The following is a 24929-nucleotide window of genomic DNA, read 5'->3' on the forward strand; positions in this document are numbered from 1 at the left end:
CTTTGCATCACAAGGGCTAGTCACTATTTCATAGATTGGTCTCAGAATATTCCCCAGAAGAGGTGCCTGGACTGAACAAATAAAATCTTAGAAGTCCTCAGTTACAATCAGTCTTGAGTTGTATGCATTGCTGTGGTATTCAAAATTGTGCATGCTTATGAATCTGGCACCAAGTCATTATGATCAGGGTATTCTAAATATCTAAATTGTCATTATCTCATTTATGCTTTAAAATAAAGCTGTAGTTACTACTTGTGTGATTTTTCCAATATTAGAAAGGTGGAGGAAAAAATGATATGGACTCAGGAGAGGCCACCAAAATACAATCTGAGGCAAGTTCTCTATACCTTCCAAGGTTCCATCCTTCTGTCCAATCATCTCAACTAAACACATTTAGTATGAAAACGAAGGCTTCAGAATGTAACCAATGAGAGTTTGAGATATTTCCCTGGGGCTAATACCAGGTGTCTTGGTAGGTGTGGCATTATGCATACCAGATGGATGTTTTTATACTTCTTTTTTATTCCTATTTTTGTAAAAGTCCCTAAAAGTGAAGCTAATTAAATACAGTGTTTCTATTTTATTTGCAGAAGATATCTACTGCCAGATTTGGTCACCTATGTATGGCTGTCTATAATTTCTCAATTAAGAAGGTAATTTATTCATGACACTAATTGACAATGAAGAGTTATTAAAGCTACATAGCTTGTCATTCTTTTCAGTTTCTGTGTTGTTTTACACTGAGTTTGGATCTGTCTTTTCTGAATCTCATAATTATACGGCCATATGTAAATTACCCCATCCCACCCTTCTAATTTTTTAATGAAAACCAGGGATGGATTACTGTAGATCCATAACCATTTTATACTCTTCACAAAAGGATTTTCAGAGCTTAATACAAACTATAAGGTGAGGATTAACTTGAAAGAGTAGTTTTAGGACATGTTATCAAAAATTAACTTTAATGATAATTTTGGAGGGTTTTAAACTTAAGCCAGATGAAAGCTGAACTATTACTTATTTATTCTCTTTACTAACTTCTTGTTAGACACTCTGTGACTTGCCCTTTATTTTATGACAAGATATTTGAAAGGTTGATTTGCATGAGTCATAGACATAATTATTAGGCAGTATAAAAAGATAATAGATTCCGGAACTTCATTTTTATTTTTTAAAGTCTTAAAATACTACCATGAACTCTTGAACTATGGAATCTAAAATAGGGTTTCTTAAGTGTCTGACTTTCTGCATCAACCTAAACTTCAAAAGTGTATAAAAATGAAACCCCATATTGACTAATATAAGTCACTTTCCATAATGTATAGATTATTGTCCTTGTGTATGATGAAGAAACTCAGGAATACAGAAAGGATTATCACCCAGTGTGGTGCAGAAACAAACATGTGGCTTTCAGGGAGTAGTTAAATAATGGTATTGCCTTCCTTTCTATTTTTTAGGTCAAAAATCTAAGTATGAGTCTTCTCCTTTCCTCATACCAACATACCAACATCTAATCAGCTAGAAACCCCTGTGGATTCATGCTTCAAACTACATAAAAGAGGGTATTTCCCCACAACTTTCACAGCAGCATCATCATCTAAGACACCAATGTCTTTTGTCTGGAATATTGAATAACCTAACTGGTTTTCCTGGTTTCACCCTTGCCATTCTACAATATACAATATCTTCCATTCAGTAGATGGATGGGGTGAACCCTTGAATATAGATAAAATAATGTCCCTTACCTGTAGAGAAATCTCCAATGGGTTCTTATCACACTTAAAATGAAATTAAAACTCCCTACATAGCCTACCAAGTCAAGTACAGTGTTATTCCTACCACTCCAACCATATCCCCCCAAACTCTCCTGCTCCTCTCTTCAGCTCTAGCCATACTCATTGTATTTGTAATTCTCAAAGTACAAATCTCATGTCTATACCAGGGCCTTTACACTTGCTACTTCCTGCCGGGAACACTTCCTTGCCAGGTATCTGTGCAAATTAACCAGGCTTCTTTCAGTCAGATATCCAGTGAAACACCACCTTCTCCAAGCAGCAGTCCTTTGGCATCAAAGTAAAACAGCACCCTTAAATTGCCTTTATTATCCTGTAGAGATCCTTTACTCACTTTACCTTCATGGTATTTACCACTCTGTTAGATGTGTTGCCCTGATAGTTGAGCTGGTAAAGAATCTGCTTGCAATGCAGGAGACTCCAGTTCAATTCCTGGGTCGGGAAGGTCTACTGGAGAAGGGATAGGCTACCCACTCCAGTATCCTTGGTGACTCCACCCTGGTGACTCAGCTAGTAAAGAATCTCCAGGCAACGCAAGAGACCTGGGTTTGATCCTTGGGTTGAGAAGATCCCTTGGAGAATGGAAAGGCTACCCATTCCAGTATTTTGGCCTGGATAAGTCTATGAACTGAATAGTGCATGGAGTCACAAAGAGTCAGACATGACTGAGTGACTTTGACTTTAGATGTGTTTAGCATTATTCTCCCTCAATATAAGCTCAATAAAGTATCTTTCTCCCTAAGATGCAGAGAAATGCCTGTCCATGATGCATGCCAATTTAGTGAATGTTTGAACAGTAATAAGTAAATTGACAATTTATATAATTGTATGAAGTAGCAACATGTTTTATTTCTTTTCAAACCCACCAAACGTCCACATAACTGTGACTTCACTATACTTGATCACTTTATTTGGCTTAATAATTGAAGTTTCCTTTGACTCAAAATTTCTAAGTACATTCTCTAACATCTAAAAGTTCTTAAAATAGTCAACCCTCACCATCCTGTGAACACCATTTTCCAAAGTGAAATGGACTAGCAAGGTCTAGAACACAGCTTTAGTTCTCATGGGCTTTTATGGTATGACGGAAGTCTCTCATAAGTGAGACCCACCCAGACAAAACCTTTTAAAGGAAAATACATAAAATGAGAAAAAAAATCATATTCATTTGTGATGAATCTCAATTTACAAGGTGTGCAGTTTAAAAGTAGGTACTATATGTCCTTCAGTTACCACAGTGACAAGTTATAATATGAACAAAAAGATCAGATCAGTAATAGGCTCTAAGGATGAACCAATGGTATTACGCTTGTCTTCTCATATAAATCATCATCACCATTGTGATTATCATCATCACCATTACAGTCATCATCATCATTACCATCTTCAATATTCTCACTAATTACATAGCAAAATAGAGGCACTAAGTTTATTTCTTCAGAGGAAATAAGTCTCATTGATACTTATGTAATCTCATATAGCCTCTAACTGCTTCCCTGGTGGCACAGACGGTAAAGTGTTTGCCTACAATGCGGGAGACCCGGGTTCGATCCCTGGGTTGGAAAGATCCTCTGGAGAAGGAAATGGCAACCCACTCCAGTATTCTTGCCTGGGAAATCCCATGGATGGATAGAGGAGCGTGGTAGGCTATAGTCCATGGGGTCACAAAGAGTTGGACACGACTGAGTGACTTCACTATCATTATATAGTTCATTTATAATCTTTTATTCAGTGCTTCCAATGGTCATTTTCTTGGTCCCCCTTGGAACCTTAGAGAGTTAACCTTACTTCTTATTATAGTGATTATACCTTTTGTCCTTTGACACTGGAGTGACTGAGGCCTCTTTCTCTCAATTCCTTGAACATTTTTCATGTTTTGCCTTTCTTATGTTTATATGAGGTTCCACCTAAGTGAGAATCTGATTTTTTTTTTTTTTTTCAGAAGTAAATCCAGGCCTTGAACTCCATGATGACTGAGTTACCATCCTCTGAGTCTGAATAGTCAATGTATATTCTCTTCAGAATTTCCCTGGTACTTGTATTGATATCAGTGCTCTGAACAGGATGCCTGTCAGTATGTACAGCCAAGAATGCTTTAAGGCAAGGCCTAAACATTACTATGCAGAAACATATACAGAGGTTGCATCAGACAGGTAGTTTAGTGTTCACTGCCCTAAGTATGAGTAAGCAAGAGACAAGCAAAAGGAAAAGATCCAAGGAAACAGGTTATAAAAGAAGAAAAATAACTGAGTATCTGCATTATTTCAAGTGATACTTTGTTTTAATTTTGTTTTCTTATTTCTGTTATAAGGCTGGAGATAACTATTGCTATTTCCTATGTTCAGACAAAAATAATGAGTCTTGCTACCTAAAAGTTATATGTTATTAAGAGCATATACAAGACTTCTAAATAATGACTTCAAGGTGAATAACTGAGTAGATATGTTCCCATGAACATGCTTCCCATGTTCCCATGAAGAAAGTGTCAAGATTTCCCTAAGTCTATATGTGTCACACAACCCTTGTTTGTCCCTCCAGATCCACTCTTTAAACTTCTCTAAGGGGCTCAGTTGCCCTATTTACTGTTACCTGTACTGCTGATAATCTCTATGGAGAGGGTGAAAGATTGCCTTGTTAGTGCTGGGTGGCAGTGAATGTTCTAGAGAACATAGGATTCCACCTTTGCCAGGCTCCAATGAGGAAACCTCACTTTACTGTTGGGAGTGGTTTCTGAGAGTTATATAGGCAGCAGGGACCTAGTCTCCACCTGGTTTGAGTGTACACCCAGGCAGCGTGGGGGAATGTCAGAGGAAGCCTAGTAGGGAGTGGGCATGTGCTTCCTTTAAACCCAGGTGGAGATTTAAAAAGTCTCCCCACGTGGCTTTTCCAACACTGCTCTGGTTTGGGGTTTCGGTGTCATCTTGTTACAGTCTGTCAGGGTGGAAGGCCAAATTCCCCACTGAGAACCTGGTGTGGACTGGGGTGGGGGACAGTTTTCCCTTGGTGTTTGGCTGACGCAGAACATTTGTCGTCTAAATATTTTCTCTTTTGCTACACTACCCTTTTCTTGGTCATTTGTCCAGAAGAACAGGCTATCATGGATGGCCTTTTTAAAAATATGTGCTCATTGGGATTTCTGGTTTGCTAGCTTCTTCTACTTTATATCCAGAATATATGAGACAATGAAAACCAAGGAAACTCATCCCTGTATGGATCCCTGAGAACCCAGATCTGCATTTGTGATGAATCTCAATTTACAAGGTGTGCAGTTTAAAAGTAGGTACTATATGTCCTTCAGTTACCACAGTGACAAGTTATAATATGAACAAAAAGATCAGATTAGTAATAGGCTCTAAGGATGAACCAATGGTATTACACTTGTCTTCTCATATAAATCATCATCACCATTGTGATTATCATCATCACCATTACAGTCATCATCATCATTACCATCTTCAATATTCTCACTAATTACGTAGCAAAATAGAGGCACTAAGTTTATTTCTTCAGAGGAAATAAGTCTCATTGATACTTATGTAATCTCATACAGCCTCTCATACAGCTCTCTGCAGCCAGTGTGTCTTCTTAACATAATTTGGAGACTCCTTATGCTTATTTTATATAAAATGTCCAGAGTTGTTAATTACACTTAGTAAGAGGAAAAGGAAAATATATACCTATTCCATCTTCGTGGAAGCAGAAGTCCCTGCCACATCAATTTAAATGAACTTTTATAAATCTTTCTTCAATTATCCGTGTGAACCAGATAATTGGCTTTGTGTGACCAGATATCTGGTCTGTATGAACCATCTATTTTCTCCTAGAACTCTAACTGATACAACGTATTTATTTATACTGATATTTTCTCTCTCCTAAAGAATGACTCTCGGGGGGGTGGGGGGGGGAAGAAGTGTCGATTACATTCCTATTTTTGATCAATACTTAAGAAAACAAATCATTTAAAAGTCACAAAATATTAATAATTTCCCCATATTTGCTATTTTCTTTATTTCTGGGCTTTATAGCAATTTCCAATAAAAGCTTTAAAGGAGAATAATTGAAATTACCTCTGCTTTTAACTGTTTCCAGCTAGGAAATTTCTAGCCTTAAAAACAACAGAGCTCAGAATAGGAGTGGGAAAGAACAAGAGTGCACAGTGGTATTATTACAACTGGGAGCAAGAGGGACATTGAAATTGAGAATTATCCCCCATTGCAAGCAATGATTACCTCGGTGTCACCATTCAAAGAACACTATGACAATTTATTTCTCATCTTAAGCTTTATGTCTTTGAATGTATAAACCTAGTCTCTGCTTTTAAATTGCCTAGATTAGTACCTCACAAACAGAAGGTGATTGGTAAAAGATATAGGCTATAGTTCCTACATGCCTACATAATAAATTTAAAAAATGATTGATGAAAGAATGAGTGCATGGTATACTATTTCCTGAAAGAAACATCTTTAGAAGAAAAAAATAAGTATTTTCTTGCAAAAGACTTAATAGAGTCAATTAAATGGATATTATATCACATCTTTCAAGCAAACATCAGCATTGTCCAAGGATAATAAAATAGATACAATAGACATTAAAATCGCATAATTAAAGTAACTGAGTTAATGTCATCTTCTGAAAGAGTACACAGTGTTTCTCTATCACTCTATCATATTTTGAGGCTTAATTCTGAGTGGACTCCAGAGAACCTTTTTCTTCCTTGGCCAATGAAAAGCAATCTTATGTACGTAACTTTTTTTTTTTTTTTGCATTATAAGATAGAGCCTTCTGAAATCATGTTTCTGAATTACCAGTTAATAAAGGTCAGTCATCCAGGAATTTGACTGGTTGAACCTGATTTCCTTAGGTATGATATGGTAATATGAAGAAAGCCCATCTTATTAAGATCAGCAATTTGAAAGTCAAAAATCATTTTGGAATAATAGCATGCAGAATTCTTCAAGCTATTGAAGTGTACATAAAATGTTAAAATAAACCATGGTGCTCTAAATGGAGAATTCACCCTATTTAAGAAAGATGAATTTATGCTAATTGTTCATTTGGAGTGGATAAAATTGCCTTCTACTTTAGAAAGCACTGAATTCAACAGGGATTTGTGAAGTTGGAAGTAGAAGAAAGTGACTCTTATTTTTAAAGAGCAGAAAATAATAAGGAAAATAAATCATTGCTCCAATATGCAAGAATCAAGTGCTACCATGAATATATTCTGATAAATATCAGGAACATATATGAAAGAATTCTAACCAAATACCAGTGGTCACACTCATAAATTGTTTTCACACATGTTGTTAGTTCCAACTTGTGCATATTTTTAATTGTATATTTTCCACAGAAAACATCAAAAGCATAATCAAATTAAAAACAGTATAGCCATGCTGGAACTGAATTGAAGAGATCCAATAATACAGGTTCCTTGCCAAAAGATGAGATCATATCATGTCAGAATTCTAAAGACTGCATTCCCCATTACTTCAAACACTTTTCCATTACTAGCCAGGAGTAATGATTCCGTTTCTCCAAATGTTTTGGCGAAAATATATATGTAAATACCTTTTGAAAAAGAAAAACCACATAACTGTATTTGTTAGAAAGTCATCATGAAGGCAAGGTGCTGCCAAACAAGCACACATGTGAAGAAATATGTACAGATATGACCAGCAGGGCCCTTAACATGTTTAAGTGGGCTCCAAACATGCCTGTAGGATCAAGGTATTAAAACATTGTTTATGCAAGAAATTGGTAGATTATTTAACCCACTCCCCACCGATTTTACAAGTGATGAAACTGACGGAGTCACAGAAAAGTGTGTGTTTTTGCATAATAAAACAATAGTTTTTGTTGTTGTTATTGTTGCTGTTGCTTTCTTTTCTTTTCACTCTAGGACCTTTAAAAAAAAGAAGAAGAAGAAGAAGACTTAAGCTACAACTTATTTCTTGTGAACTTTCACAAGAAGGTGACAATCGAAAATTAAACTTCTTCCCAAACATCAGCAACCTTGTCCTCTCACAGCTCCAAAGGAAGTACACTTAAATTAGAGTCACAGTGTAGAGCCAAAGGAGTGGGAGGGATATGTCTCTATATTTCTCACCTCCTCATGTATTTTTGCTGTCCTACTATCAAATTCTAAGCACACTGAAATGGTAAGAAAGGTATTATACAAGATTAAGTTCTTTAAAAAATTTACTCCAAAACAGAATGTATAATGCTTGCATCATTTTTGGGCAACTAGAAATGTGCCATGTCTCTATATGCATGAAAATGATTTAATTACTTAATTCTTTTCCTATTGGCATGTATTAAGATAATAATTGCACAGGTGAGGACATGAATGTACTTTGTAATAATATTCACCTTCCAGGCTCCCAGACTTACACTCTTGCACTGTTGTTGTTGTTGTTTACACTCTAAGCCATTTCCAACTCTTTGCAACCCCGGGGACCACAGTATACCAGGCTTTCCTGTCCTTCACTATCTCCTGGAATTTGCTCAAAATCATGTCCATCGAGTAGTGATGTCACCCAACCTGCTCATCCTCTGCTGGACTCTTCTCCTTCAGCCCTCAATATTTCCCAGCATCAGTCTTTCCCATTGAACTGGCTCTTCACATCAGGTGGCCAAAGTATTGGAGCTTTAGCTTCAGCATCAGTCACTACAATGAATATTCAGGGTTGATTTCCTTTAGGATTGGTTAGATCTCCTTGCAGTCCAAGAGATTCTCAAGAGTCTTTTCCAGCACCACAGTTTGAAAGCATCAACTCTTCGGCACTCAACCTTCTTTATGGCCCAACTCTCATATCTACACATGATTGCTGAAAAAAAATCATAGTTTTGATTAGACAGACCTTTGTTCGAAAAACGATGTCTCTGCTTTTCAAAATGCTGTCTAGATTTGTCATAGCTTTCCTTCCAAGGAGCAAGTGCCTTTAAAGTTCATCGCTGCAGTCACCACCCACAGTGATTTTGGAGCTCAAGAAAAACAAATGTCACTGCTTCCACTTTTTCCCCTTGTATTTGCCATGAAGTGATAGGACTAGGTATCATGATCTTTGCTTTTTGAATGCTGAGTTTTGAGCCAGTTTTTTCACTCACCTCTTTCATCCTCATCAAGAGGCTCTTTATTTAGTTCCTCGTCACTTTCTGCTATTAGCATCTTCCCAGGTGGCCTTAGTGGTAAAGAATCCGCCTGCCAATGCAGGAGACGTAAATGATGTGGGTTTGATCCCTGAGTTCAGACAATCCCTTGGAGGAAGTCATGCCAACCCACTCCAGTATTCTTGCATGGAGAATCCCATGGACAGAGGAGCCTGGTGGCCTACAGTTCATGGCATCACAAAGAGTCAGACACGACTGAAGTGACTTATCACGCAAACACTTTTTGCCATTAGTGCGGTATTATCTGTATATCTGAGATTGTTGATATTCCTCCCAGTAATCTTGATTCCAGCTTGTGGTTCATCCAGCTTAGCATTTTGCATAATGTTCTCTGCATGTAATTTAAATAAACAGGGTGACAATATACAGCCTTGTTACACTCCTCTCCCAATTTTGAACCAGTCAGTTGTTCCATGTAAAGTTCTAACTGTTGCTTCTTGACCCACATTTAAGTTTTTCAGGTGACAGGTAAGGTGGTCAGGTATTCTTATCTCATTGAGAATTTTCCACAGTTTGTTGTGATCCACACAGTCAAAGGCTTTAGTGTACTCAATGAATCAGAAGTAGATGTCTTCTGGAATTCTCTTCCTTTCTTTACGATCCAATGGATATTGGCAATTTGAACTCTGGTTCCTCTGCCTTTTCTAAATCAAGTTTGTATATCTCTAAGTTCTTAGTTCTCTTACTGCTGGAGCCTAGTTTGAAGGATTTTGAGTGTAATCTTATTAGCATGTGAAATTAGTGCAACTGTCCAGTAGTTTGAACATTCTTAGTCATTCCCCCCACTTTTTTTTTTTTTTTTTTTTTGCACTGGTGCTGACCTTATCCAGCCCTCTGGCTACTGCTGAGTTTTCCAAATTTGCTGGCACATTGAGTGCAGCATTTTAAGGCTATGAAATAGCTCACCTGGAATTCCAACACTCCTGCACTATGCTCCTGCAAAAGGAATTCAGCTTTGTCTATACATGAAAACATACATTATTTTTTTTCCCCCATCTGGGAAGGAAATAATAAGGGGAGGAAGAGAGAAATGGAATGAAATAGGAGAAGGAAGGGATGAAAGGACGGGAGGAAAGAAGGAAGAAAGAGAAAGAAAAATATATTAAGTACTTACAGATTGCTAAAAATCATGTGTTTTAAAAATTAGAACCACATTACCAGTGGACATTATTAGGTCATATAACTCCCTAATGTATTTGGATTCAAATATCAAATAAAACCTTAACAAATGCACTACATGTTTCATTCCCATACTGTATACATTGTACTCTAATGGTTATGCTAGTGTTAACAGCAAGGAAAAGAAAGAATATTCTATAATCTCCAACTTCACTATTTTCTTGGAATTCTATTAAAATAATGATTTGATGCGACTTACAGAGCAATTAGGGTAGAGAGATCACTGTTATAAAAAGTAGAGACATTACTTTGCCAACAAAGGTCCGTCTAGTCAAAGGTATGGTTTTTCCAGTGGTCGTGTATGGATGTGAGAGTTGGACTGTGAAGAAAGCTGAGCACCAAAGAATTGATACTTTTGAACTGTGGTGTTGGAGAAGACTCATGAGAGTCCCTTGGACTGCAAGGAGATCCAACAAGTCCATCCTAAAGGAGATCAGTCCTGGATGTTCATTGGAAGGACTGATGCTGAAGCTGAAACTCCAGTACTTTGGCCACCTCATGAGAAGAGTTGACTAATTGGAAAAGACCCTGATGCTGGGATGGATTGGGAGCAGGAGGAGAAGGGGAAAACAGAGGATGAGATGGTTGGATGACATCACCGACTCAATGGGCATGAGTTTGAGTAAACTCCGGGAGTTGGTGATGGACAGGGAGGCCTGGCGTGCTGCGATTCATGGGGTCACAAAGAGTCGGACGCGACTGAGCAACTGAAATGAACTGAACTGAACTGAACTGATCCCTGTTAATGTGTAGTCCCTGAACCACATTAGCGTTCCCTGGGAATTTGCTAGACATGTCATCTTAGGCTTCCCACCTTAAACGTTGGACATAGTGAATCAGAAGTTCCAGGGGTACCACACAAGAATCTGTATTTTAACAAACCTTCAGGTATTCTGGATGCATGCTGGAACTTGAGAACACTTGTTTACAACCATATAGAACATTCAACATTTTACAGTTACTCTCTTGGATAGTTTCTTAAAATATGTGGTGAATATATGATGCAGCAAGGATTTGTGTTTTTCTATGCACAAAAAGGGGAAAGAAAATTAGAGACTGATCACAATGATTTGTTTCCATGCATTGTTATTTTCTTTGAAGTTTCAAAGGAGAAACTCAAATAATTAGAGTAAAAGAGCAGAAGGACCAAAATGTTGCTTCATCATATATAATTGTCAACATGATTCCCTACTCCAGAAGGAAAAGTCAGATAACCTTGTCACACAGGTAGAAATGGGTATATATATATAGATAGAAATATATATATATATATATATATATACAATTGCAAGTCTTTGTGCTTATTAAATGTTACTAATGGTTAAAATGCAAATAGTTAAAGAAAAGTCAGTACTTTTGCATGCAAGCAGTCATTCATAGTTTGAAAAAATAGGAGATGAACGTGCCCCTTACCTCATAGTACTCACACAAAAAAGTAACTTAATATGGATTAAGGACTTAAACATAAGACCTGAAACCATAAAAGCACTAGAAGAAAACATGAGAAAAGCTCTTTGATGTTGGCTTTGTCAGTGATTTTTTTTTTTTTTTTGATCTAACATCAAAAGCTCAGGAAACAAAGCAAAAATAAACAAGTGGTACTACACTGAAATAAAAAGCTTCTGTATGGCAATGGAAACCACCAGCAAAATGAAAAAGCAACCTATAATTCAGAGAAAATATTTACAAAAGATGTTATCTGATAAGGGGCTTCTCAGGTGGCGCTAGTGGTAAAGAAACCCCCTGCAAATGCAGGAGACATAAGAGACGTGGGTTTGATCCCTGGGTCGGGAAGATTCCCTGGAGAAGGGCATGTAATACTCCAACATTATTGCCTGGAAAATCCCATGGACTGAGGAGCCTCGTGGGCTATGGTCCATAGGGTCACAAAGAGTTGGACATGACTGAACTGACTTAGCACATATGTGTACACATCTGTAAGAGTTAAAATCCAAACCATAAAAAGAACACTTACAACTCAATAACAATGACAACAAAACAAAAAACAAAACAAAACTGTCTCATTTAAAACCAGGAAAAGGATCTGAAAACTCATTTTTCTGAAGAAGATGTACAAACGGTCAACAGGTGTCTTAAAAAATTCTTATATCACTGATCATCATGGGAATGCATATCAAAACCAAAATGAGATAACACATCACAGCTGTTAGAAAGACTATTACCAGAAAAAAAAAAAACAAAGAAAAAATGTTTTAGCAAAGATATGGAGAAAAAAGAATATTTATACACTGTTGGCATGAGTGTACATTGGTACAACCATTATGGACAACAGTAGAGAGATTCCTCAAAAACCTAAAAATAGAACTAACATGATCCACAAATCAATTTTCTGGTTATAACCTCAAAGGAAATGAAATCAGCATCTCTAAGAGGCCTTTATATTCACATATTCATTGTAGCACTAGTCACAATAGCTAAGATATAGAAACGACCTAAGAGTCTACCAAGCAATGGCTAGATAAAGAAATCGTGCAGTATCACTCCCGGAGTCTACACAAACCCATGTTCATCGAGTTGGTGATGCCATCCAGCCATCTCATCCTCTGTCATCCCATTCTCCTCCTGCCCCCAATACCTCCCAGCATCAGGGTCTATTCCAAGGAGTCAACTCTTCGCATGAGGTGGTCAAAGTATTGGAGTTTCAGCTTCAACATCAGTCCTTCCAATGAACACCCAGGACTGATCTCCTTTAGGATGGACTGGTTGGATCTCCTTGCAGTCCAAGGGACTCTCATGAGTCTTCTCCAACACCACAGTTCAAAAGCATCAATTTTTCAGTGCTCAGCTTTCTTCACAGTCCAACTCTCACATCCATACATGACCACTGGAAAAACTGTAGCCTTGACCACACAGACCTTTGTTGGCAAAGTAATGTCTCTGCTTTTTAATATGCTATCTAGGTTGGTCATAACTTTCCTTCCAAGTAGCAAGCGTAGTTTAATTTCATGACTGCACTCACCATCTTCAGTGATTTTGGAGCCCCCAAAAATAAAGTCTGACACTGTTTCTACTGTTTCCCAATCTATTTGCCATGAAGTGATGGGACCAGATGCCATGATCTTAGTTTCCGGAATATTAAGCTTTAAGCCAACTTTTTCACTCTCTTCTTTCACGTTCATCAAAAGGCTTTTTAGTTCCTCTTCACTTTCTGCCATAAGGGTGGTGTCGTCTGCATATCTGAGGTTACTGTTAATTCTCCTGGCAGTCTTGATTCCAGCTTCTGCTTCTTCCAGCCCAGCGTTTCTCATGATGTACACTTCATATAAGTTAAATAAGCAGGGTGACAATATACGGCTTTGATGTACTCTTTTTCTACTTGGAACCAGTCTGTTGTTCCATGTCCAGTTCTAACTGTTGCTTCCTGACCTGAATACAGGTTTCTCAAGAGGCAGGTCAGGTGGTCTGGTATTCCCATCTCTTGAAGAATTTTCCACCGTTTATTGTGATCCACGCAGTCAAAGGCATTGGCATAGTCAATAAAGCAGAAATAGATGGTGATGGACAGGGAGGCCTGGTGTGCTGCGATTCATGGGGTCGCAAAGAGTCACACATGACTGAGCGACTGAACTGACTGACTCAGCCTTAAAAAAAGAGAGCAATCTTGCCATTTTCGAGAACATAGATTAACCTAAAAGAATTATGCTATGTGAAATAAGTCAGAAACAGAAAGAATAAAACCTGCTTCATCATACTTACAGGTGGAATAAGAAAGTTGATTACATAGGAGCAGAGTAGAAGGGTAGTTACCAGGGAGAAGGAAGTAGGGTAAAGGGGAAGCAGTTGGTCAAAGTGAACAAAGTTGCAGTTTTGTGGGATGAATAAGTCTAGATATCTAATGTATAGCATGATGGTTATAGTTAGTAATACTGTATGAATACAGGAAATTTGCTCAGAGAATAGACTTCATGTGCTTTCATTAATTATATACATAAATGGCTACACTAATTAGTTTGACTGTAATCATTTCACTACATTTATGGATATCAAATCATCATGGTGTATACCTTTTATAGGTGTATTTGAATCATTCCCTTTTAACAGTAATAACTTTTGAGTGAGTAGCACATATGAAGACTGAAAAGTTAGGCATTAAGAAATAATGTTTCTGAAATTATTATTATTATTAAAAACCACACTGGTAAACTTGTACATTATCCAAGCAAATTCATCAGAAACTGTTCCACAAGTCTAACACTGAAAAGGAGATATTTTCATTTTCATTTGGTTTAATATCTTCTATATTAATTTATTCAAAATTAATGAGTTATTTGGGAAACAAAAAAAGAAAAGCTAATACAAATTTTCTGGTCTATCAATAATTGCAAGAAAGAAGTGGAAAATTTAATCACATAAGCAACTGTTTTATGTTACTATATTAGCCTGAATTATTATTTTAATTGAAAGTACAATTGGCAATTAGAGAACCATATTTTGTGAACTTGGTGAGTCACATTATTTCTCTGCGCCTTGGCATTCTGTTTAAAACACAAAGAAATAAAATTAGACATGTAATGTCTATACGCATTGAATGCTTACATTGAGGGGAGCCCTCGATAATTATGATGAATAACTTAGAAGCCACCGTGGGGAAAAAAAAAGTGACTAGTCCAAGGGAGTCTCTTTCAAACCTTAACTGAAGTTAAAAAGTTAACATAAATTTAATGGTTACCACTAGCCATTTTTATTTCTCCTGTCATTTTAATTTCTAAAGTTCTTGATATCATTTTGGTTGTTAGGAATGTTTCTTCCAAATAGCATTATGCAAAGCTTGATCATACTTGATACCTGAGAGATTTTGTTCATGTCTTGGAAACCAGAATAGGTTGATTTTTATTCCGCAAATTGAAGGCAAATAATAGTATTCTGGGTTTATGTGCAGATTTATAAATTTGGTTTCCCATAAGAAAGATAGTGGAAATTAGCACAAAAAAAGATACATTTCATTTTCAGTATAAATGATGTGTCACAAAGTATCCCTACTAAGATGTTTTTAAAGATGAAGCATAGCATCAAAATATACAAAAGAATTTTCTGGTGAACACATAATTATCAGCTAGATTCTACAATCACCATTTTACTATATTCCTACTAACATTATTACTATTTCTATCAATTTATAGACTGCTTTATTTATCCACCAAATAAATGCAATTCGGTGTAAATTTTTACAATAGTATACATAAATACTTCAGCATTCATATTATTGACTAGTGTGTGATACTTATCTACAGTACTTTTTTCCTTTTGAGGCAGTTCACAGAACTGAAAAGTTAAATCCTCCAAACAGCCAGCATTCTGATTTTTTCCACCATAAATTTGTTTCTCCTTGCCCTAGAAATTCATATAAATAGAATCATACCTTATATACTCTGCATAAGTCTGCTGTCAGTCAGCATTAATATTTTGAAATGCATCCATGTCATTACATATATTAGTAAAGTATTCCCTTTGATCAATGACAGTATGTATCAATAAAACATTTTGTAAAAAAAAAACCAAAAAATGATTCTTTACTGATGAATACTTAGGTACTATTTCATTTGGGGCTAATATGAATAAAGTTGTTTCAAGCATTTTTTATATAGTCCTTTATGTAAACAGTACTTTTATTTCTCTTAGGTGAATACCTAATTGCCTTTACATAATAAGGTGTATGATTAATACTGATAAAAAATTGTCAGTCTTAAAAAGTGGCTGCATACCTGTACATTTCCATCAACAATGTATGAGAAAAAACACATTTCTGTCAACTTTTAGTGGTGATCAGTTCTTATAATTTTAGCCAATTTAGTGGATGCATTGTGTTAATTCATTTTGATGTTAATTTTCACTTTCCTGATAACTAATGCTACTATCTTTTTAAATGTGTTTATTATAGGCCATCTGTATATCTTTTTCTTTGATACATATGTTCAAATATTTCCTCATTTTGTATTTAAGTATCTTTTCATTATTGAATTATATTTCTTCATATAGTTTGAATTCTGTGTCCTGTTCCAAAAATATAAATTATTAATATTTCTCACCTATGAATTATCTGTTTTTCTTAATGCTGTATCTCAGTGAATGTCCTTTATGATGTTTTTTTTTTTACTTTTATGGTAATTAGTTTCTATGCCCTTTAATAGGAACTTGACTACAGAAATCCAAGGACATATTCTTCTGTATTTTTTAAAAAGCATTATGGGTTTAGTTTTTATGTTGTCTATGATCCTGTATGCAGGTCAGGAAGCAACAGTTAGAACTGGACATGGAACAACAGACTGGTTCCAAATAGGAAAAGGAGTATGTCAAGGCTGTATATTGTCACCCTGGTTATTTATCTTATATGCAGAGGACATCATGAGAAATGCTGGACTGGATGAAGCACAAGCTAGAATCAAGATTGCTGGGAGAAATATCAAAACCTCAGATATGCAGATGACACCACCCTTATGGCAAAAAGTGAAGAACCAAAGAGCCTCTTGATGAAAATGAAAGAGGAGGGTGACAACGTTGGCTTAAAGCTCAACATTCTGGAAACTATGATCATGGCATCTGGTCCCATCACTTCATGGCAAATAGATTGGGAAACAGTGGAAACAGTGGCAGACTTTATTTTGGAGGGGCTCCAAAATCACTGCAGATGGTGATTGCAGCCATGAAATTAAACTATGCTTGCTACTTGGAAGAAAAGTTATGACCAACCTAGACAGCATATTAAAATGCAGAGACATTACTTTGCCAACAATGGTCCATCTAGTCAAGGCTAATGTTTTTCCAGTAGTCATGTATGGATGTGAGAGTTGGACTATAAAGAAAGTTGAACACCAAAGAATTGATGCTTTTGAACTGTAGTGTTGGAGAAGACTCATGGGAGTCCCTTGGACTGCAAGGAGATCCAACCAGTCCATCCTAAAGGAGATCAGTCCTGGGTGTTCATTGGAAGGACTGATGTTGAAGCTGAAATTCCAATACTTTGGTCACCTGATGTGAAGAACTGACTCCTTGGAAAAGACCGTGATGCTGGGAAAGATTGAAGGTGGGAGGAGTAGGGGACAACAGAGGATGAGACGGTTGGATGGCATCACTGACTCAATGGACATGAGTTTGGGTAAACTCTGTGAGTTCGTAATGGACAGGGAGGCCTGGCGTGCTGCAGTCCATCAGGTTGCAAAGAGTTCGACATGACTGAGAGACTGAACTGAACTGATGATCCAGTTCAATATAATCTTGTGTACGATATGAGGTTGAGGGTCAAGGTTCATTTTTTTTCTCATATGAATATTCACTTAATCCAGCACCATATAATGAAAGGGTCTATCTTACCCAGGAAATTACTTGTTGAAAACTTAATTAATGGTATAAGGTTGGGACTATCTCTGGGATTGTTTTTTTAAAAATATATTTCTACTATGTATTGATTCTTATGCTAACATTATAGCTTTGAGATTAAATTTGCTTTACAGTAAATCTTGAAGTTATAGAATGTAATTTCTCCAATTCCATTCCTCCTCTTCAAGTTTGCTTAGAATATACCAGGCCCTTTATACCTGGAAATAAATTTATATGCTTGTAAATTTTTACCAAAGATTGTAGATATGAGAATGCTGGGTCAGATCATAACTCTATGTTTAACTTTTGACAATTGCCATATTATTTTCCAAAGTAGCTGTCATTTTATATCCCCAACAGAAATGTTTGAAGGTTTCAATTTCTTCACATTCTTAGCAAAACTTATTATCTATCTTTATTATTATTGCCATCTGAGTGAATCAGTGAATGCAAAGTGTTATCTCATGGTTTTGATCAGCATTTCTCTAATGTCTAATGGTGCTGAACAACTTTTCATGTATTTATTAGTTATTTGTATAACTGCTTTGGAGAAATGTCTACTCAGACCTTTTCACCTGTTTTTAATTGAGCTATTTATCCATTTAGTGTTAAGTGGTAAGCATTCTTTATCAATTCTGGATAAAATTTCCTTATTTTAAAAGTGATTTGAAAATATTTTCTCTTTCTATGGGTTGTATTGTATTTTTATTTTTAATTTTAGTGTTAGATGATACATAGTTCTCTATTGTTTTACTTAAAAAGATAATAGATTTTAATTTTTAGAGCCGGTTTAAGTTGACAGTAAAAATAAGCAGGAAGTATAGAGTTCCTACATACTCCTTTCCCTACTGAACACAGCTTCCTGTATTATTAACATCATGGATTCTCTCTGTGGCCTTGATGAGGCAATACTGAAATGTTATTTTAACCTAGGCTACTTAGTTCACAAGGTTCACCTTGCATGGTGCAAAGCTATGGGTTTTGACAAACCCATAATGTCATGGTATCCGTCATTATAGTATTAGAGTATCATCCAAAATAGTTTAACTGTCCCAGATATCCTCTCTGCTCCACATATGTTTCCTTTGCTTTTTCCTTTAACTCTAAACCACTGACAACCACTATCTTTTTAACTGTTTTTATAGATTTGCTTTTTATCAGAATGTCATATAGTTGGAATTATACAGTATGCGTTCTTTTAAGACTGGCTTTCTTCTCCAAGCAATATCTGCATATCTGTTAAGGCTCCTCCATGTCTTTTCATGTCTTCTTGTTTCTTTTTTAAAAAATCTCTGAATAGCATTCTATTGTACTGATGTATCACAGTGTTTTTAATCCATTCACCTATTGAATAATCTTGATTACACCTAAACAATGGCAATTATAATAAAGCTGCTATAAATATGTGAATGCAAGTTTTTGTATGTATGTAAGTCTTCGACTTATTTGGGTAAATACCTAGGAGTGGGACTATTGAATCATTTGCTAGGATTGTCTAGATTTCTAAATTTGGATTGTATTTTTACAGTTTTTAATGGTGTTCTTTGATGTATAAAAGCTTTCAACTTTTATTAAATTCAATTTTTTTTCCCTTGTCTTTTGTTGTTTGTGCTTTTGGTGTCACAATGAAGAAATCATTATGTACTCCTATGTCATGAAGATTTATACCTATATTTTCTTATAAAAGACTTAAAATCTTAGCTCTTAACATTTAGGTGTTTGATTAATCTTGAGGTAATTTTTACATCAATAATCAGTCAGTCAAAAATTTGTCAGAGTAGGCTTTGTATTTGTGAATGTTAACTTGTAGAGACTATAGATCCTAAAATATTCCTCCAAATAGGATTGTGTGTTGTTTTGCTTGTTTCTTTGAACAGGTAATTAATTTGGTTATAGGAGAACTGCAAAAACTCTTGAGGGTTATTTTAAATATTAGGTCAGTTCCTTCATCTTTAGCTGACCTGCTTGGAATCCATCTTGTGTATGCTGAGATCAAAGATCAGCCAGATATTTGATTGGTGCAGACATAACATTTGTTCCCTCACCTATGACTTTCTCCTTTCATGGACTCCTTTCCCCCAATTTCAACTGCTATGGTTACTCAAGACATTGTTCTCTGATTTTCCAGGCCAGAAAGACAGGTGTTTTTTCTCTTTTAGACTCTCCCTACAGGATTCAGTTCAGTCTGTCTCCGGGCTAAATCTCATTGAAAAAGGAAACTCCCTCTTGATTATTTGCTATTGTAAGTGTCCAGTGCCCTCTGAAATGTGCCTGTGTTGGATATTTCCTCCCAAGTACTGTTCTTTGTTTTGGTATTTTTGTTCAGTTTAGTTATTAAGTGCAGTGTTGGTTTAGTAGGAGATTACTTGATCATATCAGGGGCAGAATTTTCAAATACAAATTAAAGTTCAGTTCTCAATGAAGTTGGTTATTCCTAAACTCCTCAAACTAATTCTGTCTTTTCTTGTTGGGTTTTATGGGCCTTAAATCTCTTTTGTCTTCAGTCTTAAATTCAGTTTGTATGTAGGCTTACTTAAATTTCTCTAAAGCATGTTTCTATATAAACTGTCCTCCAAGTGATCCATTCATTGACACATTCATTCATTCATTCATTCAAGAAGTTTATATTGAAGATAATATATCTTCTTTTGGAATATACCATTTGAATTTTATTTAATGTGACTCAAACATAGTTTGAGGGAAGCTATGGCTTTCCTTCTGATTTCAAATTTCTTAGAACCAAATTCTCTCTGCCACAATAGTAAATTGAAAGAGAATAAAACAATACTTTCTGTAATAAGAATTTTTATTGTTTGAGAGAGAGAGAGGAGAGTAGTTTGCTTGTATTTCAAACTTCAACCTATCTTTTCTGTTGATATTATTGTAACTTTTACTTTCTGTCGCATTTATATCTTGTTTTACATACCTAACAGATTCATATTTCATTTTATGTGGCTTTTGCATCAACAACCCTGCCTTCCGATGTACCACCAATATACAAACCATTTAAAGATGGAGTGCTCAAATTTGATAATTGTCTAACTTAACTGCAGATACTTAATTTAAGCAGTCAACACAAGAATAGATGTGTATTCTTAAGAAATGCCTGAATTAGTTGGAAGGAGACACTGCATAATAGTATGCAGTCCATAACTGTTCAGTGAAGGAACTTCTATCAGATTGCACTCTTGCTAAGAAACCGGTCTTATTATGCCTTGACAAAACAGAGAACAGAATTTCAGTCTTTCAAATGGCCAGACTTAGAGCAAAACTGATTCCTATAGCACCGAGATGAAAGCAGCAATCTACATTTTACAGAACAGAAGGGGAGATGTTCCTAGATGAAAAAAGTAGAAGACAGGCTTTAGTTTTCAATGGGTGTGACACCACTGCAAAGATAGATATTTGTAAATTCATACAAAAGCAAACAAAGCTAAAGAAATAGTAGATGAAACCTTTGCTTTAAAAGTCTGAAATTTAGAAGTGAGGGGAAAGATTGGCAGTCTCCTATACTTGAAAATAAAGGCAGATTCAGGGGGGAAGAGGAAAGCAAACAGGCTTTTTTTTTTTTTTTTTTTTTCATTTATTTTTATTAGTTGGAGGCTAACTACTTTACAATATTGTAGTGGGTTTTGTCATACATTGACATGAATCAGCCATGGATTTACATGTATTCCCCATCCCGATCCCCCCTTCCCACTCCCTCTCTACCCAATCCCTCTGGGTCTTCCTAGTGCACCAGGCTTTTAAAATTCATTTCCTCTAGAGACTGGTTTTGGAACACATGAGGATTTTGTGCATATGCCTGACTTCAGGAACTAAAGAAAATGATCCAGACCATGAGAGAGCAATTTCAGTTACCAGTGCTTGCTGTGAATTTCACAAAAGTCTTTAACCAATAGTTGGAAGCTGGTATCACAACCTTATGATACATTATCTGCAATTGTTCTTCTGTGTATATGCATACACAGACACATAAGCTTTTCAATCTTACTGCTTAGTTAACCAAAGAGAGTCTATAATTGAGATGTGAACTTGATCATTGTCAAAAAAACAAAAAATCTGCTTGCTCATTTTGGACATTCTAAATTAATCACAAGTGAAGCTCAATATCCCAAGTATGTTTCACGTAATGCTAGTTCCATATACAAATACACACATTGCCATGATAATTGACAATTATGTTTGAGATGTGTCTCATACTTTATTGTCATCTTATAGATTTTCACTATTGAAGAACACAGGGAAAGCTCTGAGAACTCTGGCATCAAATAAAGTTATAAAAGTTTCCCTTTCTTTCCAGTCCTTCCTTCTTGCTTTCCTTTCTTCTTTCCTCCTTTCTCCTCCCCTCCCTCTCTGTCCGTTACACCCCCTTCCTGCCCATACAGCATTTATTAACAGAAAAAACAACCTCTGAGACACTTCTTAGGAGCACAGGTACAAAAATAATGAAATAGATTTAAGTCTAAATGACCATTTCTTCCATGACTCCACTGATTAAAGATGATAAGTCAAGGGAAGATCCAGTAATGATTGGCTTATTGTTTCATAGACTCAAAATCTGTATTGAAATAAACATACTTCTTGACAACTCTGGAGAACCTAAAAACTAGTCTGAATATTCAGTGTTCCCATCAAGAAAATACAAATAGGGCCTCTTCTTTATGAGGCAAAATACATGTCCTCACAAATTCTCTCTATTCATCTAGCTCTGCAGGTCCAATTCATGAACTAAGACAGCCTACTCTTAAATGTTTTAGCAGCACTTAGACACGCTCCATCTCTACATGCTTTTGCAAAATTTCTGAACATTTCCCTAAAAATCTAGTGTGTTCTGAATGTGTGTTCATCCCACTACTATTTTTAACCTTTCTTAGGTGCACTTCTTTCTTTTCATTTTTTGGACTGTGCTGTATCTTTGTTGCAGTGCAAGGACTCTTCACTGTGGCATGTGGGCTTTTCTCTAAATGTGTCGTGAGCAGGGTTAGTTGCCCCGTGGCATGTGGGGTCTTAGTTCCCTAGTGTCAGCTAACTAGTCGTGTCCAACTCTTTGCATGCCCATGGACTGTAGCCACTAGGCTCTTCTGTTCATAGAATTCTCTAGGCAAGGATACTGGAGTGGGTTGCCCTTCCCTTCTTCAGGAGATCTTCCAGACCCAGGGATCAAACCTGGGTCTCTTGCATTGCAGGCAGATTCTTTACCATCTGGGTCACCAGTGACCCCCAACCAGGGATCAAATCTGCATCCACTGCATCGAAAGGCAGACTGGCAGATTCTTAACCACTGGATCACCAGGGAACTCCCCTAGATATATTTCCTTTGATTTCTTGCTATAAATACATATCAAATTGTTTTTGGAAGAGTGTTACTTGATGTTTTATCCATTTTTGTTCTCATTCACAGATACAAATAAGAGTTCTTAGAGCCACTTGGTTGGGAGAGGAAAATTTGATGATTCATGTATCTTCCCCCAAATCAAAGCAAGCTTTAAACTTGTTTATAATACTTTCTGAATTGTGACTTAGGATGTTTTTTAAACTAGTGTTAGAATAGGTAAAGTACGTAAATTCTTTTTTAAGAGAAAAGTGGTTGTAAGAGAGAAATTAAAAGAATCCAAATAATTAGTGCTACAGATGTAAATTGTGAAACTGTGAAACTCCTCTCCAAAGTAAGGAAACATGCTTATCAGCCATAGGAAACAAACATCACCTCAGCACAACCTCAGAGAGAACAGATTGCATTGGATATCTTAGGTCCAATAAACCGCTAATGGATTTGGTACTGAACACACATTTCTTCAACAAGTGATCTCATGCTGGTGGTCACAGGCCACTGTGATTTTTGATTGATCTGATTCTCAAACAGTGGTTGAAAGTCAAAAACTAATGAGGTAGAGGTTGCCTTTATTGGATACAGTAAATTCCCTCTGAACTCTTTTATAATAAATCCATATTTTCCTCAGGGTAAAAATATCATTTTGATATTTAATTATGATATATTTCAGCTTTCAGAAGTTAAACAATATTGTTTCCAAAGTTTTTGGAAGCATGTGAATCTTTTTTATCAGATCATGAATTCATGCAATAACTCTATACTTGATTAGAAAAACCCATTGAGGGTGTATGTACACATCCCCACATCCTTCCTTGTGTGTCTATTTTAAAATACAGTTAGTTTCATTGCCTCGTGCTACCTGATTTCATGGGAGTTCCCATTGTGTAGGTCTTTGTATTAGGCAGTGTCAAAGGGGTAAATGTAATCTATATTACCAAAATTTGACCCACCCTTCAGCCAGTCAGCTCAGTTCAGTTGCTCAGTCGTGTCTGACTCTTTGCGATCCCATGAATCGCAGCACACCAGGCCTCCCTGTCTATCACAAACCCCCAGAGTCTACTCAAACTCATGCCCATCGAGTCAGTAATGCCATCCAGCCATCTCATCCTCTGTCATCCCTTTCTCCTCCTGCCCCCAATCCCTCCCAGCATCAGGGTCTTTTCCGATTAGTCAGCTCTTCACATGGGGTGGCCAAAGTATTGGAGTTTCAGCTTCAGTATCAGTCCTTCCAATGAATACCCAGGACTGATCTCCTTTAGGATGGACTCGTTGGATCTCCTTGCAGTCCAAGGGACTCTCAAGAGTCTTTTCCAACACCACAGTTCAAAAGCATTATTTTTTGGCACTCGGCTTTCTTCACAGTCCAACTCTCACATCCATACATGACCACTGGAAAAACCACAGCCTTGACCAGATGGACCTTTGTTGACAAAGTAATGTCTCTGCTTTTTAATATGCTATCTAGGTTGGTCATAACTTTCCTTCCAATTTCTTTTAATTTCATGGTGACAGTCACCATCCGCAGTGATTTTGGAGCCCAAAAAAATAAAGTCTGACACTCTTTCCACTGTCTCCCCATCTATTTCCCATGAAGTGATGGGACCAGATGCCATGATCTTAGTTTTCTGAATGTTGAGCTTTAAGCCAACATTTTCACTCTCCTCTTTCACTTCCATCAAGAGGCTTTTCAGTTCCTCTTCACTCTCAGCCATAAGGGTGGTGTCATCTGCATATCTGAGGTTATTGATATTTCTCCCAGAAATCTTGATTCCAGCTTGTGCTTCTTCCAGCCCAGCGTTTCTCATGATGTACTCTGCATATAAGTTAAATAAGCAGGGTGACAATATACAGCCTTGAAGTACTCTTTTTCCTATTTGGAACCAGTCTGTTGTTCCATGTCCAGTTCGAACTGTTGCTTCCTGACCTGCATACAGGTTTCTCAAGAGGCAGGTCAGATGGTCTGGTATTCCCATCTCTTGAAGAATTTTCCACAGTTTATTGCGATCCACACATTCAAAGGCTTTGCCGTAGTCAATAAAGCAGAAATAGATGTTTTTCTGGAACGCTCTTGCTTTTTTGATGATCCAGCAGATGTTGTCAATTTGATCTCTGGTTCCTCT

This window comes from Muntiacus reevesi, chromosome 2 (genome assembly GCF_963930625.1).
Source record: "Muntiacus reevesi chromosome 2, mMunRee1.1, whole genome shotgun sequence".
Classification (NCBI taxonomy): domain Eukaryota; kingdom Metazoa; phylum Chordata; class Mammalia; order Artiodactyla; family Cervidae; genus Muntiacus; species Muntiacus reevesi.